Source organism: Diplotaxodon limnothrissa, linkage group LG11 (genome assembly GCF_057381915.1).
Source record: "Diplotaxodon limnothrissa isolate DT_005_m linkage group LG11, D_limnothrissa_male_GT1.1, whole genome shotgun sequence".
NCBI classification, from domain to species: Eukaryota; Metazoa; Chordata; class Actinopteri; order Cichliformes; family Cichlidae; genus Diplotaxodon; species Diplotaxodon limnothrissa.
Window position 1 is genome coordinate 8,277,217 of NC_140606.1, and position 23,218 is coordinate 8,300,434.

General features: G+C 41.1%; 1 protein-coding gene across 2 annotated transcripts in view; it reads left to right on the forward strand.

The window, feature by feature from the left end:
- ncalda (neurocalcin delta a) overlaps window positions 1-23,218 on the forward strand; it is a 65,541-nt gene that overhangs the window by 19,799 nt on the left and 22,524 nt on the right. Inside the window, exon 1 of one of the 2 annotated variants that reach the window (XM_085366129.1) lies at window positions 9,506-9,768. The exons of the other annotated variant lie outside the window; for it this stretch is intronic. The gene's annotated coding sequence lies outside the window, so the exon portion shown is untranslated. Of the gene's footprint in view, window positions 1-9,505; window positions 9,769-23,218 lie in introns of those variants that run through there. 2 annotated transcript variants of the gene reach the window in all.

Here is a 23,218-nt window from a genome sequence, read left to right on the forward strand (position 1 = left end):
GACCAGTGAGTGACTCATAGGGGAGGTGGTGATGTTGCTTTTTCTTGCTTCTGGCTCCCAACCTGCTGTGTTCTGATAAGAGAGAGACTGAGACAGTGGGCTCTGCTTAATCCTTTCTCTGCATCCAGCCTGCCATCTGCCATAAAAAACAATGGGATGGGACAGACTGGTCATCAGTCTTGTCTTAAGCCTTCTGAATCATTTAGGAAAGAGTGGGTTGTAATGCTATTGAGTAACTCTTGAGACACTTTGCCGATTGTATAACAAACCTTTCTTTCACTGAAAATTTCCCATTTCTTCACAGCCCACCTCTTTAGCTATAAATAGAATTAAATAAATCCATTCTGTAAGTAACAATCTTCTCATCTCTCTGGACTGTGAGGAAATATAGACACATTTGACTCATACACAATTAATATGATTAATGAATATGAGGAGAGAAGTACAGTCATTTTTCTGCTTCAGGTCAAATTAGAGTCTGTCGTGTGAACACAAGAGCTAGTTCCACTGCAGGGGAGCCCCATAGCTGAAGGGTCTGCCTCCCATTCAACTTCTGGAAACTCTAGGAGCCACAAGTGCTCTAGTTAGGCTTTAGTCACTTGGGGCAGGAAGCTGATTGGCAACCTCCAGTCACTAGGGAAAGATACTGTGGCGGGGCATGACTTCCTGCACGGCATCCACAATCATGCCCCACTGATTTAAATATTGTACTGGGTCCTGTGTTTGTTGTTATTGGTTGTTTGTTATGTTGAGCAGCCTCCCACCGCACCCATCCCCACTCCTCGGGTGGGAGCGGCTTGTACCCGGCTTGTGCCTGCGCCTGTTCCTGCTACCCGTAGGAGGGCCACGGAGCAACCACTGGGTTCAGTAGAGGAGGAGGAGCCCGAGGTCCCCGTGCCAGGGGAGCCCGCTCGGCCGGAGGGCGAGGCGTGCGACAGTCGGCTGAGTCTGAGGGCGGCATGCTGAAGGCGGACACACCTGCACGGCAATCATGCCGCGCCAACTTAAATATTGTACTGGGTCCTGTGTTTGTTGTTGTTGGTTGTTTGTTATGTTGAGCTGGCATCGGCAGAGCTGCAGCTCTATGTGTGTCGTGAATGGCAACCTTGAGTTCTAATAAAGAGATGCTTGAAAGCATGAACGTGCACCCGGGTCTGCTGTGGGTTTGTTACAGATACGTATTCTCGGACCAGTTTGCGAATAGTTGCTGGCTATAACTGGGTGAATTGCTATGGTTGCTTGCAGATTGCTAACCAAGTGGAAACTTGAGAAATTGCAGTGTAAACCAGAAACGGAGACAGTTCACCTTCAAAGTAAAAGTTGCAGATGTTAAAAGATGTTGGTTTCAGTGGTATTGCACAACTTTTAGTTTGAAGCCCAGCTGTCTCAGTTTCTAGTTTCCATCAAACAGTTTCGCAACTGCTTAGCAAATGGTTGGCTAGTAGGGGTGCAACGATACTTGTATCGATATTGAACCGTTCGATACAGTGCTTTCGGTTCGGTACGCATATGTATCGAACAATACAAAATAAATTTTTAATTTATTTTATCAACTTTCCTTCTGATGATGCTGTCTGTGTTGAGCGCTCAGTGGATCTGCGCTCGACAGTGCAGCCTAGGCGGAGTAGTCGAACGCAGATTCACTGAGCGCAGGGCAAGCTAGCGAGACAGAAGCTAAGCTCGTGGCAAATTGAACCTCCCCCACCCTCATTCAGATCTGGCGTTTGGAACTATTTTGGTTTTCATGTGACGTATGACCCTGAAGGTAAGCGCGTCATGGACTAAAGTAAAACAGTATGTTGGATGTGCCACGCAATGCTCAATTACATGGGTGGGAGCTAGTGTGTTAGCGCAGTTAGCTCATTAACGTGTTGGCCATCCAGCCCCACGCACGGGGCGATCCGCGGTAGCTCATTAACGGAGATTTGCCATGTTGTGGCGTTAACGTCATTTCAACGAGATTTACGCTGACAGCACTAGTGGGAACACAACGAATACGACTGCACATTTACGCGGACATCATCCTAGTGCAAAGACAAGTGGAAGCCGACAAAAACAACAAGCACGCATGCTACAAACTTTACCCGAGTCATTTAGACAGCCGTTAGCACATGATTCTCCTTATGGGGACCTGATATGTTTAATATGCTGCTGAGAATATAGCCCAGAAGAAGCGTATAGTATAGCTTTTATTTTGGAAAGAGACATTTCTCTGTAATAAACTCTCTTTTCCAAAGATGAGTGATTCCTCAATCAGATACAGGGCTCGCAAAATCGCTAGCCCGACGTCCCGGTGCTAGCGATTTTTCCAGTCGGGCTACCAAAATCTATCTCTGCCCTGCCCGTCGGCCTATCATAGGAAGGAAAAATATATGTCAATGCTTTTGCATTCTTTCGGAAATGTAGCTGGGTAATTATGTCATTGGCATCGGTGAGCCACTGTCAATATGTGACATATTGAAATCCCGTTTGAATTTGCGCTTGTTTTTTGCTTTCACTACTGATTGGTGAGTGATGATAATTTGCGCACCAATTCCTCTGACATCGTCTTATCGATCGTTAGCTTACTATGCAAACATGACAAGTGAAATCTCCCGCAGCAAGCTTAAACATGTGAGAGGTTGATCGTGCAGAGAATCACTGAGCTTATGTGAGTGCGTGTGTAAAAGCAGCAGGATATATATTTTAGTTCTGCTGAGCCAAATAAGACAGGTCAGGGTGAAGAAGTGACAGCCAAAGAAAAGCTTACCACAAAACGGAAAAGTTATGACAAATCAGACTATAAGGCAAAAAGAAAGTGCAGCTTTATGGTTTCATGGACAAAAGAATTTCTGTGGCTGCAATATGACGAGCTATATAACCAGGGCTGCACATAAGTGGTCCGCAGGTGCGCATTCGCTGTCAAAATAAAAGACGCGCACAAGATATGAAGTTGCAACGCGTGTTTGCGTACATAAGATTTTCAGGAGGAGGACAGACATTTGTTTAGAACTCCAAAGAAATGTCAGAAGGAGTCCGAACCACAAAAGAAGCACGTATTCTCGGAAAAGTAGTTGCAGGAGGTGAGCTGGCTTCAAACAAATGATGAACGCACAGAGATGTGTTGCGGAATGTGCCGTGAAAATTTAATAAATGACAAATTAAAAAGGCATGAATATTTTTTTTTGTATCGAAAAAATATCGAACCGTGACACCAAAGTATCGAACCGAACCGAACCGTGAATTTTGTGTATCGTTGCACCCCTATTGGCTAGTGTTTGCAGACAAGTCGATGTCTTCCATGTAGACCACAGGGAACTGTGCCAAATCTGCTACTGACCAAAGATGATAAAATCATATTGATTGACATGCAGTTTAAGCTGATGAACGTTTCAGTTCTCATTTGGTTGGTTGCCATATTTTCATAGTTTCTACAGAATGGAAAGAAAAGAGAATTATAACCTTACTCTGGCTGTGATTACTGATACAGTATTTCCATGTGATACCACCCATTTATTTACTTGATTAGCCTAAATTAGTTAATATGTTTGTGTATTTGTAGTAGTTTATTACTTAGTGACATCTGAAATGAGCAAAATTAGACCTATTAATTGTAACATTTTTCTGTCTACATTTCCTGATACATTTATAGCCACTCTGACAACAATTTGTTGAAACGTCTATTGCTCCCAATGTCTCATTCGTGGAAATTACAAATGAAAGGGTGACATGTTGTTCTTAACACCCAGCTCCTCATAGTAATGTTAATGTTACAGTTTAGCTGAATTGTGCCCAAATGCAGGCTCACACAGCAGCTAGCATGGCTATGACTACTTTCATTTGTTGCCTAGTGACACTGCTCTATTCCCAGTTTGCCTTTTTCCTGTGTGTTATCATCTGTATGTACTCACTTGTTCACTGTGTTCTACTGTCTGACTGTCAGTGTCCACATGTAGGGTCTGCTCCCAGTCCGATACCTGTCATCATATAAACAACGTCTGCAAAAGAAATAACAGCCTTAATGCGATGAATCATTTCAATGTTGCAGCTAATCAATCTCAAAGACATGTATTTATGTTTTTATCTCTTTCAAGTTCTTTTTAACTTTGTGCACAAATCATTTTCTCCTTCAACTGATGTTTTATATTAAATGAATATGCATTACCGTATGTGTTTTGTTGCACTACACAGACCTCTGAGATGCTGTCGTCATGTGCTTTGGCAAACAGTGTGATATGTTGGATTAGCCTGTTCAGCGAGGTGCATCAGTCTGCCCTCCCCTTGTGTTGCAGTTGCATAACACACAAGGAAGAGATTTGCTTTTGATTAGTGGTTCTACTGAGTGTAGTGAGATTTGTGAATTGAACGTATGGCTATAAGAACAGCTTTGTGTATATACTTTATATGCCAGACTCCCTGACTCCAACTGCTATAGGGTGAAGGAGGATTTGCAGTCAAGTGACCTCCTTGCGGGTTTCTTTTCATTTTTTTACAGGTTATTTTTCCCAATGGGATTTTCTGCATGACTGCACATTTATATGGTTGGTGGTGGGCATGTGGATGTCTTCTGTCTCCTCTTAGGACAGTGCATTGTTACATTCATAACCATATGGTGTGTGGGAGATGATTTCACTTCCCTCTCTGCCAGCCAGGTTTCTGCTGATTCCCATACGTGTGTGTTGCAGTTGGAACTTGCACAGAAATGCAAGACTTGCAATTGTGCAATGCCACATTATCTGTAATACCAATTAACAGTATCTGACATGCAGTGACAGAAATGCTTCATGCTGTTCCAAGCAGTTCTTGATAAGGATGGAGCAACAGTTCATGCGAAATCAGCATTTATTTACCCCTATGCTAGAATTTCACAAGAAATCCTAAAAGAAAACAATAATATTTTCCTTATTTCATGTCGTACAAATGTGAGATCATAATATTGAATGTTAATTTTAAACAAGGGCAAAGTTCATATCAGGATATGTGAAAGTAATTCTTATCAAGCAAAATCTTTTCATTTTTTTTCTGCTCCAAGTTCTGTTTGACAGGGTTTACACCCTGTCCTCAATGCCAGCCCATTGTTATATATGGTTAGTAGATAATGTTCTTAACTGCCAGCTAGATTGCAGAGTGTCCCGGAACCTTCTTGCTAAACGCTCTCTAATGCTTTTATTAATATTACTGGTATATTTTAATTATAAAATGGGCCATTTTGCAGCCATAGGTCTCTGTCTTTATGCTATTGGATCGCTACTACTCACATTGCGTGCATCCCAAGCTTTAATCGCAATATCTCACTGTAAAGGTTAGTGCAGAAATAGTACCACAGTCAGAATAAAATTTACTGTTTTGTTGTCCTTTGTTATAAACTTTGTTTTAAAATGATTTCACACCACATCAAATGTTCAGGACACCAAGTGCACTGACAGATTTTTCTGCAATAATCAATGTTCTCTCTGTTATTGGTAGCACAGAAATAGACCTGTAATATAGTGCGTAATCAAACACTAATGCCCCAGTACAACTCAAAACCTTGTTGACAATCATGGGCCTGCCTCAGCTGACCTGCTGATTATCCATTTTATAAGCTGTTGTTATGTAATACCTCCAGCCCAGCTGCTGATATTAATATCACCAAAACTTCAACCCACTCATAAGAATGCATTCATGCACTGCTTGTTTTGATTGATTTGCCAATTCAGGAACTTTCATTGTTTCTAACCTTAGTTTATTTTAATGCCTTCAGCTGATTTTAGAAACTCAAGTTAAACAGTAATGGAGTTATTTAGAAATGTGTTTGAAACACTGACACAGTGTTCAGGGACTGTTTCCGTTTCCAGAGGAAGAACTTCTGAAGGGTTTGCCTTGGAAAGAGTTGTTGTTTTCTCTTCCGCCCAGGCTGTTGCTTCCTGAGTCTTCAGGAGGAAGGAATTCTCTCTAGTGCCTGTTATCCACACACAACATACACACCACACGCACAAACACAAATACCCAGAAACTGGTTGCATGCATGTAGAAGTTCTGCTTCGAAAGCAGCCACACCAGGTGGTCTACAGTAATGCATCTGTTTTCTGGAAATATGTACATAAAGTGTTTCCACAGCGCTATATACAGCACAATAGATGCACTATATAGCCAAAAGTGTTGGCTCATGTGCCTCACACACATATGAACTCAAGTGCAATGGCATTCTTAATCCATAGGGTTTAACGTGATTTCGGCCCACCCTTTGCAGCTGTAACAGCTTCAACAACACGTGAAAGACTTTCCACAAGTGTGCTTATGGGAATATATGACCATTCTTCCAGAAGCACATTTATGAGGTCAGACACCAATGTTGGACAAGAGGCCTGGCTCGGAGTCTCTACCCTTATTCATCCCAAAGGTGTTCTACCAGGATGAGGTCAGGACTCTGTGTGGGCCTGTCAAGTTCTTCCACACCAGACTTGCTCATCCATGTCTTTATGGGGCTTGCTTTGTGCAATAGTGCGTAGTCATGTTAGAACAGGAAGGGGCCATCTCCACACTATTCGCACAAAGTTAAGCGCATGAATGTGTTCAAAATGTCTTGGTATGCATTAAGAAGCATTAAGAGTTTCTTTCACTGGAACTAAGGGGCCCGACTACAACTATACAACACCACACCATAATCCCCCGCCACCAAACTTGTCACAGTGCGGTCAAACTAAGTACCATTCTCCTGGCAACCGCCAAACCCAGACTCATCCATGTGGTTTTATGTCACCACATCTCTGCAAATTGTCCCGAGCTTGGACGCAGGTTCTTGTTAATTGCACAATATTATTTTTAGGTAATTATTTTAAACATGCTTTAAAAGTTTTCACAACATTGTGAATACGGACAACAGGACAGACTCATATGATGCCTATAACACACGCCCATAATCCAGTTATTTCGATGGGCTATTTTCGCTATAGAGACCCAAGCCATGTGTTATGCTGATTGGATTTGAAATCCAGATTTTTGAGGATTGATTAGTTTTAGTGCGAGCTTCAAGTGGCCACTCCGTTATATGGTTCTGTATGCATTTTTCATCCTGGATGATACAATTTTACTGCAGCATGTTTATTTATCTCCTGCGTTAAAAAATACTTCACAGCAGTCATCATCATCCGTCAGTGGTTATAATAAATACCATTTTCTCCCACCTCCTTTGCCAAATCATATTCTGAAAGACTTTGCATTCACCTTAAGGCATCACCAGCCAGCCCACTAATCCCAGGACTCAGACTTTAGTCTAATATGTCTTTCAGTCACTTTACCAGCCTGACAGACTCTCTAAATTCTCTCTCCGAATGACTTTTCCTTGCACTCTGTAGCTTCTCTTCACCCTGTTTTTCTTTCTTTAGTCTCTTTCTCTGTGCCTCTGACTCATTCATACATAACCTTATTCACAGTAGTTCAACCCGAGGGTGCTTTTCTCTTGGCTGACCTCACCCCCACCCTCCACACATCCCCACCCTGTTCTGGGCCCCAATGCACTCCTTTCAACTGGCCAGCAGATGCTATTCAAATGATGTTATCATGCCAAAGCTGTTCATACTCACAGACTGGATGAGTGTAGGGAGGGAGGGGGGACAAGGAGGTTCTTTGGCCATTTTTTTGTCTCGCTGTCTCGTACTGGGCTCTGGCCCAGTTACACTTAATACAATGCAAACAACATTTTGGAAATGGTAGTGTAATGACCCTTCAACAAATGAGTATGTAATGCTAATGCTACAATTGCTAGTACAAAAAGAAAAACATATTTGCACCTACAGTGCTGCAAAAAGTATTTGCCCCCTTCATGATAACTTTGTTTTGTACATTTGACACCTCAAACAATTTTAATATTAGTCAAAGATAACTTAAGTAAATACAAAATGCAGTTTTTAGAAAGAAAGCCTTTAAGTTCATGCCAAAGTATATCAATGGGATGTTCTTGTCTTTCTTTATATCGTGTAATGATTTGTTATCTGTGAAATCTGTTAGCCTGCTTCACTATGTCAGAAATGTCCTATTTAGGTCTATTCTAGCTGTAAATTTCTATTTGTCAACTACAGTAAATTCAAAACAATCCAAATTTATCGTGTACACGGCTTTGTTTCACCCCCTCAGACCATTCATTTTCTGAAACAAGCTGTTTTAGCTCCCTTTGCGATCCCTTTAATTTAACACTTCTGATTGGCTGCCTCCTATAAGCAGATGTTTTGAACAGCCGTGTGCCTTGGATGGGGGGGACTAGTTTCAGGAGTCAGAAGATACACCTCCTGTTGGCCATTAGAAAGAAAGCAGGTTTAAGGCACTTCCACCTTGTCTAAGTTTGGCAGACCCAAAGTAACATCCATCTCCTGTATGAAGTCTGTGGTTTTTTTTGCTGAGACCAGAACCGTCCTAGAGCCTTTGTCTTCCATATTCACACTCATAAATTACTGAACTGTACACATGTTTACACATGGATTTTGTTATGTCTGCACAGAGCCATTTCCCTGCTCTTATGTCTGGTTAACAAGCTGCTGACTAAAACATTCAAAATTAACCCCTCGTGTGTGAGTGGCATCAGTTTTCTCCTGCAAGTCTCCACCTCAAAACCACTTGAGTATCAGTGTGTTATTTCCTGTAAAAGGACATTTGTGGCACATTTCAACCAAACGCTGCTACCTGAAAGAATCAGGCTGATGTGCCTCATTAACTCTAGTGCATGTAGTGTTTCCAATAAAACACGGAGGTATAATCATACTGCTCCTTTTTTTGTATCTACAGCTTAATTTTACAGTATAATGACATTAAAACAGAGACACAACTGAAACTCAGCTGTTGTTGTCTCTTCTTCCCTAAATCAATGAAACTTGGTAAGTTTATGTGGGTAGGTTTATGTGGGTATATTAATAATTTATTCACTTCCACACACTTATTTTAGTAGTCACATCTTGAATAGATCACTGGGGTCCTGCAGAAATTGAGTATTGTTAGACGTTTCAGCATAAACAACAGAAGTGAACAGTTACCTCTGGAAGCCAACGCAACATATATGGAAGGTTTCGAACTTGAGCTTTACAGACAGGCACTGTACGGGCGGGTGAAGTGGTGATTTTTTTTTGTAACACATTTTTGAATAAGATTTGGAGAAACAGAAACTTTTTTATTCCACTTCTCCTTTTCTCTCTTACCTCTTCCTTCGCTCCAACTGCTCATCGTGAGTCTGTGTTTTAACACTAAGAATCTGTGTGTGTGTGCGTGCGTGCATTTGTGTGTCAGATGACCTATTGAAATCATTGTGGTGCAGAATTCCTGTTACCAAGGCAACACCGGCTTCTCCTTCTCGCACTCTCTCTCCCTGTGTCTTTTTCTCTGTCTCTTTATTTCTCCCTCTGTGACTCGCTGTCTGCCCTCCCCTTTTCATTTCCCCTCCACACCACAGCAAGGTCATGTGACTGCTGACGTCAGGCCTGGGAGGCAGGCAAGCAGTCTGAGAAGCAATTAGTTTGTGGGCTTTGAATAAACCTTCTCAGACTAGGAGAGTCTGGGAGTCAGTCACCGTCAGCTCTGCTTCACTCTCTCAGGCACTCTTCTCCTCCTACCCCCTCTCGACTGTTCTCCCCCCCTCCCCTCTCTCTCGTTCTTGCTTCATATTTGTTTTCTCTGGTGCTTTCTTTTATTCTCGCCTGTTGCTTCTCCTCCTCCTCCTCCTCCTCCTGCTGCTGCTGCTGCTGCTAGTGCCACAAAGTTAGTCTAGAGAGAAAGTGCTGGGTGATGGACTGCTGAACAGCTTGTACATTGCTACAAAGTGAGGTAAGCTTCCTGTGTTTTCTCTTTTGTGTGTGTGTATTGTGTGCTTTATCAGCCAGCGGTTGCTTCTGGAACAGTGTGCAGTGAAGTTAAAGCTGGATCAAGGATGGCTTTCGTTTCGTGTACTTAAAACACGTACCCGTGCAAAAGGGAAGTGGCAAATGACACTGTGTGTGTGTGTCAAGAGTGCTTTTTTTGTCACCTTTCAATCTAAACTTCGGAATGTATTAAGTGCAGAAATGCCGGGTGATGTCGGAGGGTTTCGAGGGAGATCCCCGCTCAGGGTCGGCTCTTGAAGACTAGTTGCTTTCTTTTGCAGCAAACACAGGCGGATCTGTTTTCGAAGCCCTTGCAGGAAGTGAGTGCACAGATAGAAGAGAGAAGGAAGGAGAGTGTGAACATTACATGGGGCCGTGTGTGGAGCTCCACATGGCTTTTTCTTCAAAGCTTTACTAATGTTACAGGCAGTAGTGTGGGCTGGAGCTTCGTACTCTGTCTGCCAGAGAGTCAGAGGCGGGGAAGTGGTGGGGGGCAGAGCAGCTGCCACCTGCCCCCCTCAGAGGGGATGGGAAAGCCTCAGAGAAATGCACTACAAAAATGGTTGTTGTTGTTTTTTTTTAAACAAATCAATAATGGAAAGATAGAAGAGCTTTTTTTGTCTAGAGGAGTTTATTTCTTTCTTCTTTTTTTGCTGACTTTTCTTGGCAAGCTTGACAAGCTCCCCTTTTCACCACCAGACACCCCCCCACCTCCCTGCATGCCTCTCACAAAAGCATGCCAGCTAGTATTTAGCCCAAATAGGGTGGAAAGAAGGGGAAATGCGGATAACAAGTGGTTTGGATCCACTCGTCAGTCCTCCTCCCTCCCTCTGTCTCTCTCGCTGCTTCTCTTAAACTGCGAGACTTTATCTCTTCCTCTCATCCTTTCCTCAGCAGTGCCTCCCTCCTCCCAAATGAATGAAGTGGAGATCGGCCAAAAGCATGTAACCGGTTTCTGTCACTGTATCTAAAGTGTCATCTAATGAAATGTCCGCCTCTGTACAGAATATTAGGGCACAAATTAGCACTCGCCTAATTGTGTGTGTGTGTGTGTACTGCATTCAAAGTGTGGTCTTTGTAGAATACCATAAATGGTCCATTTAAAAAGATTTTGTTATCTGTGAATGTTATTAGATAAGATGGTTTAGGCAAATAAACAGTACAGACATAAGTCACTCCTTTTTATGCCCCCTTTCAGATGGATTATCAGCTGATTATTCCTAGACTGACCTCAAAAACATTGAAATTGAATGAATTTTGCCACGTAATAATTTGTGCAAGCTACAGTTGAAGGCATACGTTGCTCTACTTTAAGTGCAGCTTCCATGTTAAGCAGTCCCAAATGTCCTGTAAGCCTGAGGGTCTCACCTTGTTGCAAAATGGGCCGCATGAGTCAAGGGACAGAAAGAAATTATATCTGTCTTCATATCTGTTCAACAGGCTGGGAATGTTGGCAGTATGAAAGCATGTTTGCAGAGAGGAGACACATATTAAAATACAGAGAAAGGTAGCAGTATACAGCTGAAAAATCAAATTCACGCCCAGATCGCAGTTTTATTCATTGTTCCGTGTGAGTGGCTGCGTGAAAACAGTGATTAACTGCATCTGATAGCTAAACTGTAAAACAGCTTTCTGTCTGTTTCTAAATCAAAAAGGGCCAAATGCCCCCAAAACTGAGGCAGGAATGCTCTTTTTCTACCATCATACATAAAATATGTCATCCAATGATAAATACTGATCTACTTTAAGGAACCCAGGCATACTAAATGCACTTTTTTGGCTTTAAATCTAACAATGCCTTAGCAAACAGTGCAATATTAGAGAATTGCATAATCATAATCATTAGTTGAAGCTGTTTATTTCTTAGGCTGCTGATGTGCTTCATCTGCTCTGCAGCTTCAGAGCTCTGTGCAAACATCAGCTGCATCACCTGTGTAAAAGTGCGAGTTTGCAAGCGTACACAGTGTGTATGCAAGCGTGTGTGTGGTTTCAGGTGTGTGACAGGAGCAGAGTTTGGCAGTTGGTTGTGTGCACATCACTGGCTCTGTTTCTGTTCAGTGCACATGAATGAGAACGTTATTGCTGGACCCAGGTGAGCGCAAATGTAGCCTCTCCAAGCTCGCGTGTATTTATATGTTCGGTCTCAGCTGATTTAATACGGTTATATCATGGAAAAAGTCGACCCTTCTCCCGTCTCGTGTTCTAGCAACCGAGCCCACACTCACACAGAGACGTTTGAGCGATGTGTTTATGCCCACATCCGCCGAAAAACCTGGAGAAGTTTAATTCTGCTACACACATGCTCAGCTGAACTGTACGAGCCAGGCTTCTATAACATCCTGTTTTGTACTTAAGGGAGTCTCATCTAGCACTGGTGGAAACTAACTTGAAGGCAGTTTATGTAACTGTTGATTTATGGCCAAAGGCAGGGAGAAAGAGAAAAAAGTAATTTAAGTGAGAAATATACAGAGATAAGAGAACAGACAGACACTTAGGAAGGCAGTTGGATGCTTTTCCGGTCTGGATTGCTCTTACTTTGTTCAACCTAGAAGTCTTCAAGACTTCAAATACTAATTCAGTGCTCACTTTAGGTTTGAATATAAAAAATATTCTTAGATGGTATAAAAAGGTATTAAAAGTCTTGGATTTGAATCCACCGTCTGGCTGGGCCCTTCCTATCTGGAGCTTGAATGTTGCTTCTGTGCCTCTCAAGGTCCCAACACAACAGATGTTCATCAAACATATCAATTACTTACATTTTCAGAAACATTTTCAGCCTGATCATTTCAATATAAAAGAATGTAAAAAAAAAAATGTATATAAAAGTTTAATATAAAATTTCTCAACGCTTGATTTTGCTTGAAAGTTAGATAGCACAATCTGCACTAGCATATTTGAGTCTATTATAATGTTCCAGTAGAATGACATCATCATCTAACAATTTCTATTTGACTTTTATAGGAAGATTTGGTGTCTGATAGCAACATATCCAAAATTTATGATATTATATCATAAATGATATCATATCTTCTGCAGCCTCAGAATGTGTAGTCTAATAATTGTGACAGAAAGTCTATTCTATAATGTGTGTCTCATGCACTAGGCTAACTTATGTATGAACCATTAATCCAGTATAGCCTTAACTATGGAAGCACAAAAATTGATGCTTTCAACATGACCCCATCTTCATCACAAAAAGATTTTTATGAGGAAAATAACAGTGGAAACTTCAAAATTGTATCGTCACCCTGTAATTTCTTCCGGGAAATCAGAGACAGGCAGGCTGGAAGCATTTGGTGAGCTGACATGGGATGACCCATGGTAAAAATGTCAAATAATGAGGTCAGTGTGTGTACACGTAATCCCTGTGAGGCAAAAGCTCAGGCTTTAGACTGCTCTAAACTCTTAGTTATGTAAGAAAGTTATCAGCACTTTTCCTTGCTTTACTAGAGAAAAAACTCAAAACAACAGTGGCTACATTTTCTTTTTTTTCTTTTTTTTTGAGCCCATCAGTAGCTAAACAGCATCATGTTTATTTGTTCACGCCAATTCTCAGAGGACTTTTTAGTCAGCAGAGCACTGATGAAACCGAATTTTCAGCTAGGCTAAAGCTAAAAGCAAAGGTTGTTTAATTTATAAAAGAGTGTGCTGAGGAGTCAGAATATAACAATATAAGCTGTATGTGAGATTAAATGTCTTGTCACATGTTGCTTATAGCAAAGCTGCAAGTGCTGCAAGCTGAATTTGTACATATAAAAGCAGCTGTGAGTGATGACACAGGGAGATATGTAACCTTTGGTATTTCCTGACAGCACAGGTTCTTCACATCATCCGGCCTTTCAGTGCCTTTGTGTCATGCAACGATAGCAAAGCATATACATACAGTTGTTATTTGAAAGACTTTATCCACCATATTCAGGCAAAAAGTGTAACATTTACCAAAACATGTCCTGCTGTATCTTTGTTCCTGCAGATGTTCTGGACCTGATTTTCTTTTTAAAACTGTCAATCAGTATGAGACAGGATGGTTTTTGGTTGGAGTTTTGAACCTCTGCACCTGCAGGTGGAGGAGATGGTGCCTATGAGTAGCATATTCAGATTGCCGAGGTGAAGCCAGAGGACAGCCCGTGAGAAGAACGTTAGCTTAACCTTCTGGTTTGAATAATGGTAGGCTTAAAGGGACAAGAGTTAAAATGCTGAGGATTGCTCAGAGTAAGATAATTAGGGATAAAAAAGGATTTATTTTGATCACTTTATCATGAAAAATTGTTATAGCCCAAGAATAAAAGTAGAACGTAGTGCTGTAAAGACACGCTATGCCGGGTTCATTGGAAAGTTAGCAAAACTGCCTGGTTGTCGCGTGCAAACAGGAGAACATGCCACAAAATCAATAAAGGGCTGCTCATGCAAACACGCAGCGCCGCTGATGGTTTGTTTAATGGCGTAAAAACAAAGTGTTATGCTATAATTTCTGCTTTTGTGTAGCACGTGGCTTTAATTTGAGGTGGAAACACTTTTAAAGTATGGGCCCACTCATATAAACATGCAAGAGTGCTACTCGCATCAGTGCTAACATCTAAAAGATATGCATAACAATATAGATATTCACTGTTGCACTTTTAGTCAGACAGAATTTATTTGTTTCTGTGTGTGTGTGTGTGTGTGTGTGTGTGTGTGTGTGTGTGTGTGTGTGTAGTGTCCCAGTGTTACTGATGGAGCTGGTGCCGAGAAACACGTTTGACTTGAGTGTGGAAATGTCAGTGGCTTTGATTACTGCACTTAGGCAGCTGTGACATTTTTCACTACTTTACGTGCACTCAACGCAAAGGTCAAAACAAAAAGTACCGGGCCACTTAAGAGGCAATTACACTCCTCTGCCGAGGCGTTGTGGTTTGAGTTTGAAGTTCGCTCTGGGTGAAGCGTTCCTGCTCATTGACTGTTAATGCGCCATCAAGCTAGATGGATGCGTCGCACATTCATTACGTACAGCCGTGTTTTGTTGTCATCACAATCGATGCACATTGCTTTCTTTAACCTGCACTGTTACACCGTCACTGCCAACAAACACTGTCTATGCTGCCGCTGGTACATGCACTTAGAAGGTGCACGTCTGTCTGGAAACTCTGGTTAGTGTCGTTGCAAAGACAGGTCGAATTTAGTCTTTACTTGTCAAGAGCACGTTTCCTTTCATGTCATTATTAATTCAATTCAATTCAGTTTTATTTATGTAGCACTGAATCACAAACCGAGTCTCCTCAAAGCGCTTTATATTATAAGGTGAAGACCCTGCAATAATGTGCTGTTACACTGGATTATGTATGACTTTTGTGATCAGATGGAAAATCGCAGCAAAAATTTTCTGGCACAACTTCACCTGCTTCCAAGGTGCATGGAGAGGATGAAAGAATTCACAAGGCAGGAACTCCAGCCACACTTGAGGGAAGATGAACAACTTTAATAATTGACCAGATGGGATACATTATTACATGCCTGGCTGTCTGAGAATAGAGGCTTCTAGCACTGGGACCTGGGTATTTTCAAAGACTGTCAGAATTATGACATTTACGACAGATTTCCTAAACGGACTAAAATAGCGCGTTAGTGGAATCCCATAATGGCGCTCGTAGGTGTGGTTAGTTTTATGGGTGATTTGCAAAGGCTGCCCTGTTTTCTGAACACTCACTGGTGCACTCACAGTTCATTCAAAATCAATTTGTGCGCGTGATCTAAATATTCTTCTGTTTATATTTTGTCCTGTGAAAAAGGAACTCCCAGAAAAACATATGAAACAGGTTAAGTCGCAAAAATCTCAGATTTCCCACCACTTACAGTCTGTGATTGCGCTCTCTGTAAATAGCGACAGTACTTTTTAGTGCAACACGTTAGTATATTTGACCACAGGTCTATTAATGGACGGAATTACTTCACCGTGGCTTCGAGAGTTGCTCTGGAGTGACAGTCTTCAATTTGGATTTTCAATTTTTTAATTGAAAAAGCAAAAACACTTTGCTTATAATGTGTTAACATTTATTTTTAGGCTTTATTTGAGCGACAGTTTATATGTGTTGGACAAAAGAGAATGGCAACGGTGATAAATTGATCCCAAAAACAAAGTGTGCTCCAGAGCAGCTTGTGCAGATACTTTAAGCTCCCATTCCCTTTTGAATGCATTCATGTCTGTGATATACATGTTGAGTGAGCGCTTGCTGACAGACAAGTGATTATGGAGGTTTAGAGGGACAGCTGGTCGGTCAGGCTCTTTGTCATTCTCCAAAGGGCTTCTTTATGAAGAGGTCATAGGTCACTGAGCTGAAATCCAGCCCCAGAGGAGAGCAGAGGGCTCTGAAGGATCGCCTGCAGCTAAAAGGTCCCACAGAAGGTTACGCTCACAGATCATTTTTGAAGGATGGCCGTGGTCTATAGGCTCCCGTGTGTTGGTGGGGAGGAACTATGGGAAACAGATGTTCTATTTTTAGCCGCGGAATGGAATTCACACGCGCACACTGTCATGCTAGACGCGGGACACAAAAGATGGGAGTTCCTCGCTGGAGAATACTTGTCTTAGGTTTACTGAGAAGTTTTCTGTGTGTGCTTGAGAATGTTTATCTGAGTTCATTTCACTACACTGCACACTCCTACTTTCTGCTTACACTTTGTAAATTATCTTCAGGGTGTAAAACAATGTGAAAGCACAAGAAACTTTACTTTTCTATCTTTAGTCGTCTTATTTGCTGCGTTCCCCATGGGGGCTTTGCAAGTTAAATATTTCCATATTTCTTGAATGTGTGGTTAGCAGTCTTGGCATTCCTTCCACGGATGTATTTGTTGTCCTTGAGTTTCAGCTCTCATACAGTGAAGTATTAAGAAAGTAAACTTTTGCCAGCAGAACAACACTGGCCAGACGCTACATAATTGTGGTTGCTTACTCACTTAGGATAATAATGATGGCCGTCTGAAATAAAAATCTATAATTTTGTTGGGTTGTTGTTTTATTTATTTATTTTGCTCTACTACAAAGAAACCTTTAATGTTGACTGTCTTTAAACAAAAGAGAAAATCATCCATGTGATGCAACATAGCGTTTCATGTTAGCAAGATGCAGACGATGATGCCGTTAGAAAACGAGCTCAGAATATTTGAGTAGAGACCGATGGCCTGACTCAGATGAGGAGCTTAGAAGCACACACGGTGAGGATTGAAAATAACACAAAGTGCTACAAAAGCAAGTCAAACGTCCATCCATCCATCCATCCATTCGCTTCCGCTTGTCCTTTTCAGGGTCGCGGGGGGCGCTGGAGCCTATCCCAGCTGTCATTGGGCGAGAGGCAGGGTACACCCTCGACAGGTCGCCAGTCTGTCGCAGGGCTAACACACAGGGACAGACAACCATTCACACTCACATTCACTCGCACATTCACACCTAGTGGCAATTTGGATTATCCAATTAACCTATCCCCACAAGTTGCATGTCTTTGGACGGTGGGAGGAAGCCGGAGTACCCGGAGAGAACCCACGCAAACACGGGGAGAACATGCAAACTCCACACAGAAAGACCCCGGCCTGATGGTGGAATTGAACTCAGGACCTTCTTGCTGTGCGGCAACAGTGCTAACCACCGTGCCACTGTGCTGCCCCAAGTCAAATGTGTTGCTTAAAAATTGAGAGCTTGAAAGAAATGAATGTGGTATAAATAAGTGGCTCTTATTTTTTACTGTTGTCGGTCTGATCAGACCATCAGCATTATCTTTTTTCAAACTTTGCTTTTGTGTAATGTTATTGTCCTGGTCACAAAAGTAACGTTCAAAAAGAGTAATATATGTTTTCCTCTCATTTGTAGTCAGAAATAATCATGAAACAAATATTTTATACAAGAACAACAGCAAACAAAATGTTACATATTGCGATGAGATGTCCTTAATAAGATTTTTTTAGTTTTAAAGTTTTTTTTCTGTTTTTCTAAATTTCACACCAGATGCACTTAATAATTCACAGTATAGACAGTAAATTATATCCCATCAGGAATGATCCAAATAACTGGGTGGCAACTACGTGATGAATCTCACATCCATAGCTACTTGGAATTCCTCAGTGCTCGCAGAGACCTTTGGCAGGCAGGATGCATGCCTTACTAGGGTATGTGAGGCATAAGCAGATGAGTGCTATCATCGAATTGTCACTAAAAAAATGCTGAATTTAAATATCGGGTTGGAAAATCTGATCTCAAGCCGTTTATTAAAGGTGAGCTGTTACAGAACTGCTGTAAATCCACACAGATTAGTCTACCATAGATTATGAGTGTCTTTTTCCACATGACAAATCCTGTTCATGACTTTCCTTCATAATGTGTGATCAGTTATCTACACAGTAATTTCCTCTTGCATCTTTGGTCCTTCTTCAGTCGATATTAACTTGTTCTTAAAAATCTTTGGGTAGTTTTTTTTTCTGTAAATCTAAAACATAACATGTATTAATGTGCATTTGAAATGTTATTTGTATTTACTTGTCAAAGCTTCAAATTGGACTTTGGGATATTATAAACATTAAAAAACAGAGATTACTACACTTTCACTTTCTTAAAAGTCCAGGCAGTCTGACACTGCGATTGTGATCACATTTGTAATCTGTAAGTGGTTTTTTTGTGTTGTTTTTTTTAAACACATTCATTAAAAACTCTCGAGTATTGCAGCTTTTTTTAACCACTCCAGAGGAAACACTTTAGAAAGCTCTGCCTTTTCTGGCTGATTCAGTTTCACATATTTGCGACTGAGGCCCAGTGTCTCCCAGCTCTGTCTTTGTGACGACATTTTACATTTTTTATTTTTTGGAGAAAAAAACATAAACATAGATTTTGAAACGATTCAACATCACTTAGCTGCGTCTGCGTTTACGTTGTAGCGCCTTTTTACTGCCAGTAACAGACGACACTGAGCACAGTTGTGGTTAACGTTTTACGATACACTGACCTCTTAATGCAGTTTGCAGTGGCTGTTTTCCACTCACGCACAATAATGCGTGTCTCCTTTGTTCTGCCTCATCATCACAGGTGGTAACCTTGTGCGTTTGATGGTTACTCAGCTTTTATCTCCCGCTGAAGGGCAAAGAGAGATTTCCGTGTGCATGTGTGTGTCTGTCTGTGGTTATGTCTGTGTCTGTGAGATCAGTATATATCAGTGTTATTATGTCATTTTTCCAAACAGCAAATAAAGATAGTGGACGTCTAGGCTGGCAGACATCATTCTGCAAAGAAGGCTGTCCGCAGAATGTTCACATCAGTGCGGGAGGGAGAGTATTTACAAAGCCACATACCAGTCATAGCAAAAGGGGAAAAAATGTTGCAGTAAACTTGACATTTACAAAACCCAGTCTGGCCTACTGCACAGGTGAACTCATCTAAGCGACATGTGGAAAAGAAAGAAACACAGAAAGATAAGAAAGAAATACTTTAAACCAGGAGGCTGATGTAAAGATGATTAACAATATCTAAATCCTTCAATCTGCACATGTTTAAATTAAACAACCTGTTGCATAAATAAGTATAAATTTCAGGCTTTATTTCCAGTCTTGGAATCAAATGTTCACTGTTTCAAAATAAGAGCCTCAGATACTGTGCAAGATATTCTTTTTGTTCTTGCAGACCACGTCAGGTGCTTTACTTTTAATAATAAATATATTGGCTTTTGTTGGTTAGCTAGCTCCTGCGGTTGTTTCTCTTCTGTCAAACAAAGGGCCGTCGTTATTACTGCTGCCACAAACCTAAAATATCTTTCTTAACTTGGCAACAGATTGAAATGTACAGGATTAAGCTCCATTAAAACTAAAGCAAATTATGTTAATATCAAACAGTTAGAAAATGTCAGTTTACTTGGAACAACACAGACTTATTCAAGCTGACTGACAGTCTGAATATCCAGAAATCTTAATGCCCCAAAATCTCTCTTCAACACAGCCCGGTTCCCCGGGTTAATCCTGACCCCTGACCTTCACACTGTGATGTAACTTCCCTGCTGTTTGTTATTTTCCGTGATGTTATATCCTGTTTCTATATTTTCTTACACCACAGGAAGCAGAGCCAGCTTTGTTGCATCCCCAGGGGCATTCTTCAGTCAGAACCATCTCCAGACTCAGGCTTTGCCCACGTCACATTCTCTCTCTTCCCACTCTTTCTCTCATTAATGCATACAGTGTTACAGGCCGCACCCTCAGTCCTGTAACAGACGTGCATTCCCCAGCTGCTCCTATAATTACTCTGCAAACAGCTTTTATCAGTTTCAGTTCAGCACAGTTTACAGCCATGTCACTCTATCGCTGCTGAGCAGGTGCTTTTCTTTCTTGTTATCAGCCGTCATTCGTACGGAAAATTCACTTGGAAAGAAAAGAATAACACAGGCAAAAGTTGACATTATAGTGATGGAAAAATGTCAAGCTGCTTAATCTGTTCTCTTCCTTTTGCGTGGAATAAGAGGTTGACATCTAGTTCAGATTTTTCCCAGATCCATGTGGATCTGGGAACTGATGTCTGCACCAGTTATGACAATGTAAACCGACCACATGCAACTTCTGGGAATCAGTCCATGAAAGTCAAAAGCCGTGATACCATAAATCTTGGAAATTTGGGTGATTTCTACGTCAAGTTTGTGTTCTAGTCCAACTCTGGAATGATTTCAGTGCGACTGCTATTCTTAGAGTGCTATTTTGTCATCCTCTGCTGCTTTCTCTGGAATGTCACTATGAACTTGTGCCATTAGCTGTCCTGACTCGTCTGAAGGAGAACATTTAAAGGTTTATTCCACAGTGCTGTCATGTGGTAGTACACAGCACCGTGAAGTTTTCTTGGTAACGCTTTATAATCACCATCACTAACATTATACTTTATTATTAATCACAAATTATAGTTACCTATACATATAAATGTATGCGCTAATAACTGAAATAGGCATACGGTAGAATGAAATAGCTAGGATCTCAGGACCTTTCATTGGGTTCTTGTATTAACCCTTGTGTGGTGTTCGTATTTTTGTTACTCAGCCAGTGTTCATGGGTCTGGTGGACCCGCTAGAGTTTTGGCTTTCCAAATTAACACTATCAAACAATTTTATGTTAAATTACTCAACAGATGTTTACTTCATCCCAATTACAAGACATATGAACAGCAAACATGGTTAATTTTTTCCCTTTACCTTTGTTAGATCACATTTATGAATTAATGTGCTTCTCGTTTTTCTTTTATATAAAATGTTATAAATAAATCAGTTATAATCAAGTGGAGTGAGTGGAAAGACACAACACATTTACACGTGAAAAAATAATTAATTGTTTAATTTTTCTTTTGAAAAAAACTGAACACGGGGTCTCACAGACCCGAACACCATACAAGGGTTAAAATATATGTGCAATAGAAAAGTGACTGTAGAGTTTTAAGCAAGTTCATAGATTTAGGTTTAGCTCAATTAGCTTCCGAGCTGAAGTTGGGCTTTTATCTCTGACAAAGACAACCTCTACCCACAGAGCTGTGTAACAGTGCAAAGCTCAGTAGCTGAGCTAAATGGGGTCTGTTTGGGATTTGAGAAAACTCACTTGTATGAAATTTAGCAGCAGACCTCAGACGTAATCACCACAATAACAGCAGGGCAGACATCTATTCTGTTTCCCCCTGTTGGGCCCCAGGAGTTAGTCATCCAACCAATTTAGCAGGTCCAATGATCTAGTGCCAGGCAGACAGAGCGCTCCCACCAGGGCTACACAGATGGAGAGCCAAGCAAATTAGACACGACCTCGGAGTACAAGGCAGGGGTCGTTTTCTCTCGGACACAGAAGAGAAGAACAGTTTTCCACACAGGCATGCAACCAGACCTGATTCTCATAACAGTCAAAATAGTTGAGCTGAGATGTTGTTGTTATTCTACAGATTCATTGGGCCATCATACATTTGTACATCTAATGCAAATAAACAAGCCTGTATAAATAATTATTAAAATTAATTAATGTTTAATACCTTTAGCATGGCCACAGATCTCTGCACTGCAGCTTCACAGATTGAATTACATAACCTTTAAGCTGATTATAAAATTGACTTGAGGAAGTGTGTCATCTTGTGCATCTCACTGGATCGCTCCTTTTGCTCCTAAATCAATAGACACTACAGTGTGTGCGGTTGCCTACTCATCCACCCGCTATCAGGTCTGTTACCATAGCAACCTAATGAAGACTAAGAAGGCCTTTTAAAAGTATAACAGCTGAAAATAACGATCGTGGGCAGCTAACCAGCTAGCAACAATCAATGTGACAAGACTTCAAATGCTGTCTCTGGTTTGGTAGCGACTTAACGGGAAAGAGCCAAACAAACTGAGACGAAACAAGGAGTTCGATCCTAGAAAGACAGACTTCACTCCAACTGCTGCAAACTCACACGTCCTACTTTAAAGGTTTTAGAGTCACCTTCTATCCACCTGCTGACTAGCCAGTTGGAGGCCTCTTTGGTACCAGTGGAAGTTACAGACTGGTTAGAGATTTGCCTTACTACTGTAGTTAATGAAGATTCATTTGAAACATGTACCAAAGGCCTTAACCCCCCCAAGTTAAGTGATGAATAATTTGAATTGTTGTACAGTTTTCCTGCTGGGGCAGGAGGTGGGTTTCCTCAGGCTCAGCAGGATATAAGCAGAAAGAGTAGTCATCCATTCCTCAGCATTTTCTTTCTTATTTTAATGTCTATTTTTGTGTGTCCTTCTCTGTTGTACTCCCCCTCCCCTTTCATTCCTGCTGTCCATTGTTCTGGAGACTTAAACTGCTGCAGATGTTTCTAAAAAAAACATGGGAAACTTTCTCTCTCTCTTTTTTTAACAATACTGCCATTTCTTTTTCAGTCACTCTCCTAAAAACAACAAAATGACTGCTTTATATTTGCACCTCACAGTCTCTTGGAGATCCGATGAATATATATGTTTTATTCAGGGGTTGCATCCCAAACTGCTCTCCCAAGTGCAGATTTTGCATCTGCACTTTCCATTCAGATATATGCGGCATATAAATATAATATAATAAAAGCCCTATGAATTAAAAATTAGCAGTGTCATGCAAAGTGCTTTAGCAAATAGAAGAAAGCTTTCCAAATGAAGTATCCCTGCACTTAATGAAAACCTTTTAGAACAGGTTTCTGTATCTTATACTCAAAATCTCATATTTGTTTGCCACATTTATCAATAACATCACCATTGCATAACACGGATTCCATGTATTATAGTGTAAATGGTAAATGGACTGGTTCCTATATAGCCCCATTCACACTAGCACATTTTTCTAAGTGCTTTCTAGGTAACATTCACACGCGTTCATATTCCGATGGATGCATCAGAGAGCAATTTGGGGTTAGTATCTTGCCCAAGGATATTTGGCATGCAGACTAGGGGAAGCCAGGA